We start from the raw sequence: 16,344 nt of genomic DNA, 5'->3' as shown, positions 1-16,344 counted from the left end.
ATAAACAGTGCAAGATCCAATAGAACTCAATACACTCCTGGAATTGGAATTAGAGAAAACGTTAAGAATTTAAATCCTTTTACAATTGATTTTTTTAGCTGATTATTTTATTTGTCACTTATCACATTATAATCACAGGAGTTAAGTCTCAGTGCTGAAATGTGGGTTTGGTATCGTAAATGTTCCTCTGGTTTTGTAAACACACAGTGAGAGGCAGCCCTGAGTGTGTATTAGCATATGTCTGGTGGCACGCTGCAGGACATGAGATAGAGGGCTGGCTGCCAGCCAGGGGGAAATGCTAGCTAGCTACAGTATCTCATGCATACTCTCAGGGCTTTCAGGGCTATATTTACTAACCATGTGCACCAGGTGTAAAATCTGTTTGCACCTGTATTTTTCACACCCCAAAAAAGAGAAGACTAACAAATGTAAAAAATATTAAATGAAAATAATATCTTTCTCTTAAACTTTATTGTACCTTTTCATTCTGTCTGCAATGTTTATTTCACTTTAATTTAAGCAGGTGCAGAATGGTGAAAGCTTTATGCAATCTTTTAGTAAATATTTCCCTTACTGTCAATGTAGCTTACATTATTGTCTACATTTTCCCTTAGAATGACCGTTTCAATAACTACTAACTTAATTAAATCATCATTCATTTAAGAACTTAAATGCATTCATTAACTGGGCTTATTTTTCTAACCTTTTCAGAAGTCATATGTTGTCATATGAGTCCCTCTTCATTCCTGTTGGACAGTGTAGTTTTACATTTTCCACCTATACAGAATAGGAAAAACTTGTGCCAACTTTCCTCAGGTCCTTATGCATAGACAATAATTCTACTTCCTGTGCAATCAGCCTCTCTGCTTCTCTAGTGAGCGGCCTCTTCACGTCTCCTGCAATCACAGGCCGCCTCTGTTAACCTGCACTTCCACCTAAACGGGCCTGAGTCATTTGAGGGAAATTAAGAAATATAATGGAGGAGAATAGGGTTTGTTCCGATCCTAATACTGTAGAGCAGTGGTCACCAACCTTTTCTGAGTCAAGTTCACTTTCTGAGACAAAATGAAAGCCGAAACATGACTTAAAAATCGTAGGCCTACGCAACATTAATCAATTAAAAACAGTTCTGGAGCTGTGCTTGAATTACCCTGTCAATGTTGTTCTTCTCAGACCAATTTGACATTTTATCTTTTTTTAATTACGTACGGTGAATTCGGAAAGTATTCAGACCGCTTGAGTTTCCACATTTTGTTACATTTCAATCTTATTCTAAAATGGATTAAATCATTGTTTTTCCTCATCAATCTACACACAATACCCCATAATGACAAATCAAGTAATAAAAAAAATAATAAACACATTTACATAGGCATTCAGACCCTGTACTCAGGGTCTGTGCAAAACACAGGTTTTTAGAAATATTTGCTAATAAAAAATAAAAATAAAAAATTACATTTACATAATATTTAGACCCTTTACTAAGTACTTAGTTGAAGCACCTTTGGCAGTGATTACAGCCTTGAGTCTTCTTGGTATGAAGCTACAAGCTTGGCACACCTGTATTTGGGGAGTTTCTCCCATTCTTCTCTGCAGATCCTCTCAAGCTCTGTCAGGTTGAATGGGGAGCGCTGCTGCACAGCTATTTTCAGGTCTCTCCAGAGATGTTCGATTGGGTTCAAGTCTGGGCTCTGGCTGGGCCACTCAAGATCATTCAGACACTTGTCCCGAAGCCACTCCTGCGTTGTCTTGGCTGTGTGCTTAGGGTGATTGTTCTTTTTGAAGGTAAACCTCCGCCCCAGTCTTAGGTCCTAAGTGCTCTGAAGCAGGTTTTCAACAATAATCTCTCTGTATATTTCTCCAATCATCTTTCCCTCAATCCAGACTAGTTTCCCAGTCCCTACCACTGAAAAACATCCCCATATCATGATGCTGCCACCACCATGCTTCACTATAGAGAAGGTACCATGTTTCCACCAGACGTGACGTTTGCCATTCAAGCCAAAGAGTTCAATCTTGACTTCATCAGACCAGAGAATTTTGTTTCTCCTGATCTGAGAGGTCTTTAGGTGCCTTTTGGCAAACTCCAAGCGGGCTGTTATGTGCCTTTTTCTGAGGAGTGGCTCCTGTCTGGCCATTACCATAAAGGCCTGATTGGTGGAGTGCTGCAGAGATGCTGTCCTTCTGGAAGGTTCTCCCACCTCCACAGAGGAACCCTGGAGCTCTTTCAGAGTGACCTCCCTGACCAAGGCCCTTCTCCCCAGAATGCTCAGTTTGGCTAGGCGGCCAGCTCTAGGAAGAGTTTTGGTGGTTCCAAACTTCTTCCATTTAAGAATGATGGAGGCCACTGTGTTCTTGGGGACCTTCAATGCTGCAGACATTTTTTGGTACCCTTCCCCAGATCTGTTCCTCGACACAATCCTGTCTCAGAGCTCTACAGACAATTCCTTCGACCCATTGGCTTGGTTTTTGCTCTGCCATGCACTGTCAACTGTTGGACCTTATATAGACAGGGATGCGCCTTTCCAAATCATGTCCAATCAATTGAATTTACCAAAGGTGGACTCCAATAGTTGTAGAAACATCTCAAGGATGATCAATGGAAACAGGATGCACCTGAGCTCAAGTTCGAGTCTCATAGCAAAGGGTCTGAATACTTATGTAAATAAGGTATTTCTGTTGTTTATTTGTAATAAATGTGCAAACTTTTCTAAAAACCTATTTTTGCTTTGTCATTATGGGGTAATGGTTGTAGATTGATGAGGACAACAATTAATTGAATCCAATTTAGAATAAGGCTGTAACATAACAAAATGTGGAAAAATTAAACGGGTCTGAATACTTTCCGAATGCACTGTATATGATCGCACTGGTAATGTATAATTTGTTGTATTACTTGTGAGGCACAGCTAAGTGATCATAATAGTTAGTTTTTTTTTATCTTTACTGGACTGATGGTCTACATCTGATGGTCAATCTGAGTGGGGGGAGGGAGCAATGGGAGGGAGTCTGAGGGGAGGGAGGGAGACTGCCTCCCACCCGACTCATCCTTTGACCTTCCTTCCCTCTGCTGAGAAAAATGGACACGGTCTTTCAGCTGATGGCAAAACTCGAGTCGCACTACATCATTTCAGCCTCATCCACCAATTAATGTTGTTACTCCTACGACCAGAGAAAGTTAAATCTTCCTCGATAATAAAAAAGACACAAGCAACTAATAATAACAACACAAGCTTATCGGAACACTTTGCTATACTCATTCATTGCAGCTGCAGTGCTGGTGGTAGTATGTAGAACGGTGTATGCTCGTCAGAGGAGGAAGGGGAGGACCATCCTCCTTTGGGAATTTCATTAAAAAAATAAATATATTATTTCTATATAAAACTATCTTAAATATATTCACATCATCAAATAATTTAAAAAATACTGTTTTACAATGAAGGTCTACAGTAGCCTCAGCAGGACTCTGTAGGTTAGCACCATGATGTTACCGGAGGACAGCTAGCTTCTGTCCTCCTCTCAGTACATTGACTTCAATACAAAACCTAGGAGTCTCATGGTTCTCACCCCCTTCCATGGACTTACACAATGATTATGACAACTTCCGGAGTACGTCCTCCAACCTATCAGAGCTCTTGCAGCATGAACTGACATGTTGTCCACCCAATCAAAGGATCATAGATTTAATCTAGTACTGAAAGCATAAGCATAAGCTACAGCTAGCTAGCTAGCACTGCAGTGCCTAAAATATGGTGAGTAGTTGACTCAAAGAGAGAGAAAGACAATTGTTGAGCACTTTTGAAAAAAGACATTTCTTCCAAAATTAAGGAGAAGCAAGAGAGAGAGAGAGCTAGCTATATTTCGTAGTATATATTTTTTCACTTACTTACCTAGCATCAAATGCACCTAGCTAGTTTAGCATACCCAAACACCCTGCTTGAACATAGAGGGATGCTATGTTAGCTAGCTGGCTATGGCTATCCAACACTGGAACTCTTCCAAGTCAAGGTAAGCTTTTGGTTTTATTCATTTATTGCCACCGGGCCCTTCCGGTGTAGGTCTGATGGACCCACAACATTATTTGGTTTTTAAAATGATACAGCCATAACAATTTACTTAAAAATATGCAATACTTAATACTTGTTGACATATCAATTACTAATATCAATTACAAGCAATATACATTTACATTTACATTTAAGTCATTTAGCAGACGCTCTTATCCAGAGCGACTTACAAATTGGTGCATTCACCTTATGATATCCAGTGGAACAACCACTTTACAATAGTGCATCTAAATCTTTTAAGAGGGGGGGGGGGTTAGAAGGATTACTTTATCCTATCCTAGGTATTCCTTAAAGAGGTGGGGTTTCAGGTGTCTCCGGAAGGTGATGATTGACTCCGCTGTCCTGGCGTCGTGAGGGAGCTTGTTCCACCATTGGGGTGCCAGAGCAGCGAACAGTTTTGACTGGGCTGAGCGGGAACTGTGCTTCCTCAGAGGTAGTGGGGCCAGCAGGCCAGAGGTGGATGAACGCAGTGCCCTTGTTTGGGTGTAGGGCCTGATCAGAGCCTGAAGGTATGGAGGTGCCGTTCCCTTCACAGCTCCGTAGGCAATCACCATGGTCTTGTAGCGGATGTGAGCTTCAACTGGAAGCCAGTGGAGAGAGCGGAGGAGCGGGGTGACGTGAGAGAACTTGGGAAGGTTGAACACCAGACGGGCTGCGGCGTTCTAGATGAGTTGTAGGGGTTTAATGGCACAGGCAGGGAGCCCAGCCAACAGCGAGTTGCAGTAATCTAGACGGGAGATGACAAGTGCCTGGATTAGGACCTGCGCCGCTTCCTGTGTGAGGCAGGGTCGTACTCTGCGAATGTTGTAGAGCATGAACCTACAGGATCGGGTCACTGCCTTGATGTTGTAAGTGGAGAACGACAGGGTGTTGTCCAGGATCACGCCAAGGTTCTTAGCACTCTGGGAGGAGGACACAAGGGAGTTGTCAACCGTGATGGCGAGATCATGGAACGGGCAGTCCTTCCCCGGGAGGAAGAGCAGCTCCTCAGCTCAATATAGACAGTATACATGGTTAATATTTGCCATTTACCTCTGCTAGATCACATTTATCAATACAAGTGCTATTCGTTTTTTTGTTCGTGATAAAATTGGATTTTTGTAAACAAAACTCAATTATAATCAAGACATTTGTGGAATAAATCATGTTTATCTTTAACAAATATACATGAAACAAGATTTTCATCACTATTGATGTTTATTGCTTTGAACTGAACAAATTGGAAGGACAAATTTTACATACATTACTTTATAGGAATGATAAATGCGCCCGATTGAACACAAATTAAGGCCGGTCTACACACTGCATGAGGGACAGAGTTTTACTGTGTGTGTGTTGCAAATGTATTCCTTGCACTTGATGCATATGTGTACTGTGTCTTCCTGTCCTTGGGTCCACACACATCGCAGCGCTTCTTCTTGTTGCTACCAGCTGCAATCTAGAATGATGAAAACACCTAGTTCAGGAACGTTACTAACATCTCACTCACTCACATATATAGTTACAGCAGGCCAAGGTAGGAGAGTCAGAAGCACACACATGCAACAACATCACTCACACTTCCAGTATTGGAGTTGTTGGTTCTGTGGGTCGGGCAGATGGGCCACCAGAATCCTCCTCCTGAATCCTCCTCACGATGGCTGCAGAAGCTGCGGTCCTTGGGATATGTTGCCTCCTCTGGATTTGAGGTCTTACCAATGCTCCTCAAGAAAGAGCTGTCTCCTCTGGAGCTTCCCTCTGTTCCAATCTGGGTTCAACGCCATCCAGATGAGAAACACGTTGTATGCCAAGATGTCCAAGATGTAGAAGAATATCACAAGTGGCCAGCGTAGGGTTCTTTTTTTGCAGCGGTAGCCTGTCACCGGCTTGTCTACATTGTCCACCCCTGCATTTGTTGCATTGTAATCCATTTTGATTTCTGTTTTTTTGATGTTCCTGGCCACAGATTCTCCTATCGCTATGCAGCATACTCATGAGTAGCACATTTTTGCATTTCTTGGCACGTAGGACACTAGGGACGTGTTGGCCGTGAACACAAACTTGATATGCCTGTTCTGTGTATTCAACAGCTGAGGTGGGAGCTCTGGCTTGTTTTTCGTAGTGTTCCAACCATCGTCAGCTTCCTCTTGAGGAGATAATGTCCCAGCTTGTGTGAAGTAAAAGCTGGGACAGGAGTCCCTGTGTCACGTCCAGGACAATCCACATCCCTTGGTTCTTCTCAGTTGCTCCTCCATCTGACTTCCCCGTGTACACTTGAAAGTTCCACGCATATGATGAAGCAGCATCCCAGGCAGCCCAGATCTTGATTCCATATTTTGCGGGTTTAGTTGATATGTACTGCCTGAAGGGGCAGCAGCCCCTAAATGGCATAAACTGCTCATCAACAGTAACATTGGGCCCAGGGTTGTAAAACAGGGGAAGGCGGTCCACCCACTTGTCCCACACTGACCTGATTGCAGCTAGCTTGTCTCTCTGAGCTGGTCTGGTGTCTTGTTTATCAAAGCGGATTATCCTAGAAATAATCTGGAATTTTTCAGAGAGATTGTTGCACGGAAAAGTTCTCTGGCAGTTTTTCCATCCCACAGGGTTTCTGTGGATTCACCATTGGATTAGAAAACACCAGCAAGGATAAGAACCCCAAGTATGCATTTAAATGAGTTTGGTCTCCTTCCATCTCCTTCCATCTCTCTCCAAAAACACACCCTCCCTCCAAATGATTGCAGTCCAGAATGATTTTCTGGATGGTGTCTTTAATGAACAGTTCAAAAGAAGATTTTATGTCCTGCACGAGTAACCACCATCCGCGTCGGCCCTGGTTGCATCCTTATCACCTTGGCAGCCATGCGGGGTGGCTCATTTCTTGGTCAGGAAGACCATTCAATTTAAAAAAAAATGTATATCCATATTTCTCCTCCTGCAGGCTGCTGATGAGCTGGTTGCTGATGGGCTGGTCCTGGGGCTGGCTGAGGGTCAAACTCAATCCTCTTCTTCCAACTCACTGTCAGACTCTGAATTGACAGAGACATGATCCTCATATTCTGAAAATTCTTTGTCTTCCAAAGTGGAAGACGTTCCTTCCATACTATCTTCTCTCTCTGCAAAAATGATTTCTTAGGCCCTCTGAGCAGAGATTATTTTTGCCGTATCGATTGATTTTACAGTAAGGAGCCACACATGCAAAGTTATTTATTTGCTGTGTCCCTTCTCCAATTTGCACCTGGCTGGGGTAGAGTGTGGGAAAATACTGAATTTTTTACAATGTATCAAAATAATGTATTGTAATAACATTGTGCAGGTTCCCGCAGTACATTGTGTAGTTTCACACACTACAAAGGGTAAAGAGTATGAGAAAAGCAGGAGACAGGCAGACAGGCAGGGAGTACAGTGGAACCGAACACCACATATGTAATATAAATGTGTAGGGGTTGCACAGTGTGCACTCAATGAAAATGTGTTCTTTTACATGTTCTTCATAGAAAATGAGCTAAGGATAACGTCTCAGGTAGAAAAAATTATTAATTGTATAATTTTTCTTTTAGTAAACATTGAAAATGGGTCCCACAGACCCAAACACCACACAAGGGTTAAACTTCTTGAATTCAACCATTATTGGGTTCAAATACACATTTTGATTTGTGAACTGCCATCCAGAACAACCACAATCCTTAAGGTGCAAATAGCTAAATGAGAGAGTAGCAGTGTGATTCACATCAATGCGCTATGTTGATATCAATAATACGTGATATCCATATCGTCGCAGACTACACCACTGCTGTCATCCTTACCTCCAAGCGTTTATTCAAGTTGGATAATCTTCGCATGACGACAGCAGTCGCACCATTGGAAGACATAGATTGGACTGTTGCCTACAAAAGCCTATTCCTGCTCTTCTCCCGCGATCCATCAAACCCATTTGGTGTGTCATCATAGTGGTCTCTGACTTGTGGTCAGACTCACTCAGGTGGAACAAACTTGAACTTGCGCCTTTTTTCAATGCTGATTTGAATGTTATTGAGAAAACAGAGAAGTGTAAAAGACCTTTTTCCACAAACTACCTTTCCCGAATTTTAAAGTATCCTTGAAGTAATCATCTAGTTTTTCAAAAGTATCTGTAATCTGATTACAATATTTTTGCTGGTAACGTAACTGATTACATTAAGCGTTTTTTTTGTTATCCCTTACACGTAACGGATTAATCCGTTACTCCCCAACCGTGACTAATGTGTTACTTCTTTGTGTTATGTTTACTATGAATGACGTGACAATGATGTAGGCTGTGTGTAGTTAGCAGTCATGATATGAAGGTGGGGAGGGGGGAGGGGTAACCAGGTCTCTCTCCCACACCCTGCTCTAAATCTTAAGAAGGGAAACTTTCTCTCTTTACCCTCCAGTAATGGATAAAGGAATGTATTTTGTCTCCAGAGACTTTTGCCCGCCCAAAACTAACATCCAAAAAGTGAATAATTGAACAATATTTGTAACGTAACGATGTGAGAAATGATCAGTGTCATATTGTTTTTCATTTTGTGATGTTATTAAAAACTGTCTGGACCAAATACTGTAACTTGGAAATTATACCCCCTTTATCTGTCAGGTTTTCATCCAATAAATCAGGCATAGGATATCATAAATGAAAGTATTTTTGTTAAGATGGGAATGTTATTTTTGGAGTCATAAGAGATAACTTCTAATCATATCCTTTGCACATTAAGTAGCCACATCCCGAGTGAGGTCAGAGAGCTTGCCAGCATGACGGAACACCCCTTTTCATCAAGAGTGCATAAAGGCTTGGAAGAGGAATCAAACTTAAGACCAGGAAACGTGAGGCGGGTAGCTTCATGTTGGAAATGGTTGAAACGTTGAACCTCAACACGAGGTGAAGAAATAAACTCACCTTCCTTTAGGCCAGAGAGATGAAAATCTGCAGCTCATGTCCATCGTGGTCCGAATCCTGAATACCAGGACAGTTGTAGCAACCTCACGATGGGTACAAGGAACATTTGAGTATCACGTAGTAGCCTAAACCAATCAATGTTACATTGAGCTGGGTGAATGGAATATGAATAACAGTCATCCAATATGCTATAATTGAAATAATGCCATGTTCATGAGAAACAAAAATCATCCTCCCTCATCTTAAACTGCACAGAATTCCACTGGCATGGAAGTAGGGAGAATGCACATTTTATGGCTTATAAAGGTGTTGAACAAAGTGTTGACAGTGCTGAATAACGACTTGATTGGCCAGCAGAAGGCCTGTAGGTGCACTTGATTTGCTTTCTGAGCCTGCTTGGTAGGCAGAGTTCTACCTTCAAGCACATGAAATGGTTCAAAATGGAAACACTTTGCCTTCCCGGTGCTAAGGGTGCTGAATCGAGAGCACCTACCGCCAACAGCGTGAAACAAATACAAAAAATAGGAACGCACATCTTTATTGTTGGGTCATTTACAGAAATGTTTGGTGATCGACTAGGAATGCCTTGGAGATCGATCAGTCGATCGCGAACAACCAGTTGGTGTCCACTGCAGTAGAGTAACAGCAATGGTAGTGCCGTAGCTCCATTGTTTCAGACTTGCTAATCACATTCACTAACTGCCAGCCCTCTCACGTCAGGCCACGGATCCCCCAAATACAAAACAAAGACGGTCATGACAATCAGTAATATTTCATCTGATTGGGTTAATACTGATTGTAAGGTCTTCTATCCCATATTTCTGTGACTACTACCTATGTGGCTGTGTAATATTCTGATTGAGTTACTATAATAAGCATATTCTAAACCTCTCCACACTCTCCCTGTCATCCCTTACATACATTACATACATAAGCCCTAATAAAACATCCTGTATTTCACGTGAACACTCACATATTTGTAAATAATTACTATCACATGTGGAAAATAATAGGCAAAGGTCCCCTATTAAAATTCAGCAGCTCCGGGCGGTGTGGTAATCATGGGGGAGACAGAGAGAGAAGGAGAGAGAGAGAGAGAGAGAGAGAGAGAGAGAGAGAGAGAGAGAGAGAGAGAGAGAGAGAGAGAGAGAGAGGGGGGAAGAAGGTGAGAAACTGAAAGTAAAGTGTATGATGATTTTCTTAGGGGGTAAAAACATTTTTTTTCTCTTTCCCATATGTTTTTTGCTTTACCAATGAAAACTATTGTCCACTATGATTGTCTAACTGTGTTCTAGAAGTTTAATACATTCCCCATTAGATCATAGATGCCTCCTTGCAAACCTACAGTTTATACCATATAGCTGCAGGGCCAATGTTGGCTTACTTAAAACACACATAGAGGACATCTCGTGATGGATGATGCGTGTTATCTACCCATTAGTACAACAGCCCATTATGAATGTGTCCGTGTTAGCTGTAACAACGATAAAGACCCTTAAATCTAGCAGCCACTAAGTAGGAGTTCAGTCACTGCCTGCATGTTTCTCTCCAATCACTTTCAAATGAGCTGTTCAGTACCCATAATAGGGTTATCAGCATATGAAAATATGGATGCGCAAACACCCAATTTACTGTCACCAGGGAGAGACAGAAACTTGTGGTGTTGCTGAATGATTTTCAGATGGTGTGTGTGTGTGTATGTGTGTGTGGGTGAGTCTTCTCCCCTGTTACTGTGTCTAACAGCTGAACCACAGCATGCATTAGCAGGATTCAGGGTAAACATTGTAAACACCAGCCATTATTTGCTACATTAATAAGCAAATCAATTTGTTTGGAAAGCAAAATAAACTAACAAGACACCCAAGGACAAAGACTTAGGCATGTAGCATGTTTATGTGTCTGTTTTTCTATATGTGTCTGTGTGTGTGTGTGTGTGTGTGTGTGTGTGTGTGTGTGTGTGTGTGTGTGTGTGTCTGAGGGAAAGACAGACAGTTTGTGTGTTTGTTTTTGTTTGCATTTGTGTTTGTGTGTGTGTCTTAAACATTTTGTACTAATCAGCCCAGTAGTTATGCCAATGTTTTCCTGCACACTTTGTTCTTCACACTGATCTTGTCCCTGGCAGAACATAATTACAGTCTGTTAAAGCACCGGCGATGCAGGAAGGACAACCATGCCTCATTTCTACACTTCACAGGACATCACAGTGCTGAGAGAGAGAGAGAGAGAGAGAGAGAGAGAGAGAGAGAGAGAGAGAGAGAGAGAGAGAGAGAGAGAGAGAGAGAGAGAGAGAGAGAGAGAGAGAGAGAGAGAGAGACAGAGGGAGAGAAGAACTGCTAGAAGGAAATGCTAATTACTCTACCTCATCCTGGATGTCCATCAAATTCCTCTGACTAATGAATCAAACCCCGGCGAGTGAACTGCACACACGCGCACGCACGCACCCACACACACACACACACACACACACACACACACACACACACACACACACACACACACTCTCTCCCCACTCATCCAAGCATTATGTAAATGTATTACACTTTTTATCATACGCTACACACATTATATGCAGACATAATAGCCATGGCATTCCAATAAGAGGAAAGCAGCTAATCTCTACAAGATGAATCAGACAAACTAGATAAGTGGAGTGTAGATACGCATACATCCATGTGTCTGTGCACGCACACACACACAAACACACACATAACCCCCCTCGCGATCACTCACACGTATGCATTTCCATACAGTACACTCAGACATGCGTATACTGTACACTCATTAGGCTTGTATGGCTTGTGAATTTTAAGTGGTGACTGATACCCACCTCCTTGACAATAGATCTAAGAGAGATTCCTGTGAAAATAATGTCTTTGATTGTGTAGTTATGGTAATGACAAGGGATAATGTAAAATTCATGACGTGATGAAGCAGATGAAGATGGTTAATAATTGTTCGTCAGGCGCACAAGTGAAGAAGGAGAAAAAAGGTTTCAGAAGTGGTGCATTAAGACGTCGTTATGGCATGCCCTAATTGTTAATAGACAGTTAAATGTGTATAAATGACTTTCATGTGTGTGAAACAAGTGCAGGGGGGAGGGATCTTACCAGGAGAGGGATCTTACCTTTCTCTTTCAGCTGTTTGGCAGAAATGCTTGTTAGAACTAAACATTATACCTACCTACTTATTTACCCATCAAAAATAACCCAGACAGAACGATAAAAACAACAACAACAAAGTTGTTTTCAATGCTTATAGTCTTTCCAGTGCGTACAGTGCATTCTGAAAGTATTCGGACCCCTTGACTTTTTCCACATTTTGTTACGTTACAGTCTTATTCCAAAATGGATTAATTTGTTCTATAAAAAAATCTATCTACACACAATACCCCTTAATGACAAAGCAAAACACAAGTTTTTAAAAATTACATTTACATAATATTCAGACCCTTTACTAAATACTTTGTTGAAGCACCTTTGGCAGTGATTACAGCCTTGAGTCTTCTTGGTATAAAGCTACAAGGTTGGCACACCTGTATTTGGGGAGTTTCTCACATTATTCTCTGCAGATTCTCTCAAGCTCTGTCAGGTTGGATGGGGAGCGTCACTGCACAGCTATTTTCAGGTCTTTCCAGAGATGTTCGATCGGGTTCAAGTCCGGGCTCTGGCTGGGCCACTCAAGGACATTCAGAGACTTGTCCCGAAGGCGCTCCTGCGTTGTCTTGGCTGTGTGCTTAGGGTCATTGTCCTGTTGGAAGGTGAACCTTTGTCCCAGTCTGAGGTCCTGAGTGCTCTGGAGGAGGTTTTCATCAAGGATCTCTCTGTACTTTGCTCTGTTCATCTTTCCCTTGATCCTGACTAGTCTCCCAGTCCCTCTACTGAAAAACATCCCCACAGCATGATGCTGCTACTACCATGCTTCACCGTAGGGATGGTGATGGTGCCAGGTTTCTTACAGACGTGACACTTGACATTCAGGCCAAAGAGATCAATCTTGTTTTCATCAGACCAGAGAATCTTGTTTCTGAGAGTCCTTTAGGTGCCTTTTGGCAAACTCCAAGCGGCCTGTCATGTGCATTTTACTGAGGAGTGGCTTCCGTCTGGTCACTCTACCATAAAGGCATGATTGGTGTAGTGCTGCAGAAATGGTTGTCCTGGAAGGTTCTCCCATCCTCACAGAGGAACTCTGGAACTCTGTCACTGTGACCATCGGGTTCTTGGCCACCTCCCTGACCAAGGCCCTTCTCCCCCGATTGCTCAGTTTGGCCATGCAGCCAGCTCTGGTAAGAGTTTTGGTGGTTCCAAACTTCTTCCATTTAACAATGATGGAGGTCACTCTGTTCTTGGGGACCTTCAATGCTGCAGGCATTTTTCGTTACCCTTCCTTAGATCTGTGCCTCGACACAATCCTGTCACGGAGCTCTGCGGACAATTAATTCGACCTCACGGCTTGGTTTTTGCTCTGACATGCACTGTCAATTTTGGGACCTTATATAGACAGGTGTGTGCCTTTCCAAATCATGTCCAATCAATTTAATTTATCACAGGTGGATTCTAATCAAGTTGTAGAAACATGTCAAGGATGATCAATGGAAACAGGATGCACCTGAGCTCAAAGGTATTTCTGTTTTTATTTTTAATAATTTAGCAAACATTTCTAAAAACCTGTTTTCACTTTGTCATTATGGGGTATTGTGTGTAGATTGATGAGTAAAAATATATTTTAATACATTTGAGAATAAGGCTGTAATGTAACAAAATGTTGAAAAAGTCAAGGGGTCTGAATACTTTCCAAATGCACTGTATCTAACCAACATTTGCCAAAAAGCAGCCTAGCCATATTCATCATCACTGGACTGCAAACCTGGTCCTCTCTGTCACATCAGAGAGACGTATCATCAGATGATGCACCATTGACAGTTATTTGTTTGGACTCTCTCTGTGATAGTGTGTGTGTGTGTCTATGTGTGAGTGTGTGTGTGCGCGCGTGCATGTACAGGCGTGTGTGTTTCTAAACTCAGATCTCTAAGGAGTCTCTGTCTCAAACTGTATTTCCTCGTCAGTAGGAGGGCCAAGTGTAGTCACTCTGCAATCATTCAGCTAACAAGGGCTGTCAGCCAATCAGGATGGTTTTGATTTTCCCCGCTATCCACGCTCACTTCATGCTCACTTCAGATTAACCTGGACTAGAACATATCACAATCTATTGTGATGAGACAGGCTACATGCTCTCACATCTGGCAAATGGTTTCTTTGAATCCCTCGTTAGTTTTTTATTGTTTACATTTACATTTTAGTCATTTAACAGAGCGACTTTAGTGCATTCATCTTAAGATAGCTAGGTGGGACAATCACATATCACGGTCCTCAATAAAGTAGCTATCAGCAAATTCAGAGCTAGTAAAAAAAAGTAAAGTGCGAGTGTTAGTTCACGAAATAATTAAAAAAATATATAATTCTTTTTTATGGAGGAGGGTGACCGTTGGTTCGAACATTGCTTTGCCAGGACAGAGAAGAGCTTAGACTGGGCTGAGCGGGAGCTGCCCTCCTGTAGGGGTGGGAGGGCCAAGAGACCAGAGATGGCAGAACGGAGTGCCTGGGTTGTTCTTTAATTCAGGCTAAGGTTTAATAAGGTTAGTGATTAGTGGTCAAAATCTATATGTGCGTCCTGTGACACATATCTTTTTGCAAAAGCTTTGCTTCATAAGCTGAAACCAGCCTGGGTTAGGGCGTGGTTACCTCTGTCCACTCCCTTACACCGATGTGCGACACAATGACTCAACCACTCGTAGAGAAAATACAGATCATTGAACAAGACTCAGAACCTCTGTAACCTCACCAGAGTAGTCTATGATGGATGGATGGTGGGGTGAAGATTTGACAACCAGTTTGACAACCAGTTTGTCTGCTCCTGCAGTTCATCAAACACATCCATCTCAACGTTTAACTCTCCTCTCGCCCACCTCTTTCCACCCTCTACCAACCCTTCTCATACCCACACCCACACCACCTCCCTTACTCCCTCCAATCCACCTACCCATTCCCCCTCCACCCCACCCTACCCCGTTTATGACCTGCAGAGATCCATCTGTGGTCGGTTCACACACCTGTACACCATTTTACCTCATCATTTGACAGACACATTGTTGCACTTCAAAGATCTATGCTCTCACTATCCTTATTTCTCTCTCCCTATTTTTCTAATTCCATACATCCCTCTGTCTCACTCTCACACCTTCTATACCAGCAATTGTCTGCTATGGGGAGGAGAGAAGAGAAGGGCAGAGGCAGTCCATTATCAGCCCAAAAATGTAATCCTGGCACGTTCTTGTGAAAAGCTAATGTCACACTTTTTTCTCAATACATAGCAGTCAAAGGGAAAAGATGAGTGTCACAGGGTTGACGTTTATCTCAACACATTGCAGTCAATGGGAAAACATTTGTGTCAAAAGGCTGAAGTTTTTCTCAACACATTGCAGTCAATGTGAAAAGATGAGTTTCACAGGGTTGATGTTATTCTCAATACATTGCAGTCAATAGGCAAAGATGAGTGTCACAGGGTTGATGCCTAAGTGAATACATTGCATTCAATGGTGAAGATTAGGATCCCAATGTGGACGCATAGAGAAAGGAATCACAGACATCCCTCCCTCCTCTATCTCTTTCTCTCTCTCTCTCTCTCTCTCGATCTCTCTCTCTCTCTCTCTCTCTCTCTCTCTCTCTCTCTCCTCCCCTTCTATTCTATTCTATCTCCCTCCTTCTTTCCCCTCCCTCTAATCTATTTCTCTACCTTCTCCCTCTCACTCCTCTCGCCCACCTCAACCACTCTCTCCACAAAGACAGGATATTGATGCATAGATAAGCAAGACTATGACATGTGAATATATGAACATGAAAGACTCAGATAGTCAGACATACAGTATCCACTCATAGACAGACATAGAGACAGGAAGTCAGTCAGGCAGGCACACAGACATATAAACTCACAGACAGACAGAGAGACAGACCCACTCACAGACAGACAGAGAGACAGGCAGGCAGGCAACTCTATACTCAACCTGAACCCTACCTTCATGTCCATATCCTGCACAACCCTTGCCATAAGCCTAACCCACCACATCTTGGCTCAGCTCTTGGAGCTAGGGTTGAGCTGGAATGTGGACAAGAGTTAGTCTTGGAGTTTGTGTTAGGGTTATGGCTAGGGTTAGGTTTGAGGCAAGATGAGGAGATTAAGTAAGGTTAGGTTACGGTTAGGGTTGAGGTTAGGTTTAAGGTTGAGCCATGATGTGGTCATGAAGCTAGATTTACGGTCAGGGTTAGGGTTACGGTTAGGATTGAGCTGGGAGGGACATGAAGCTAGCGTTAGGGTTAGGGCCTCAACCTT

Source organism: Salmo salar, chromosome 21 (assembly GCF_965601325.2).
Source record: "Salmo salar chromosome 21, fSalSal1, whole genome shotgun sequence".
In the NCBI taxonomy this organism is placed as follows: domain Eukaryota; kingdom Metazoa; phylum Chordata; class Actinopteri; order Salmoniformes; family Salmonidae; genus Salmo; species Salmo salar.
Note: the sequence above shows the minus strand (reverse complement) of the source record.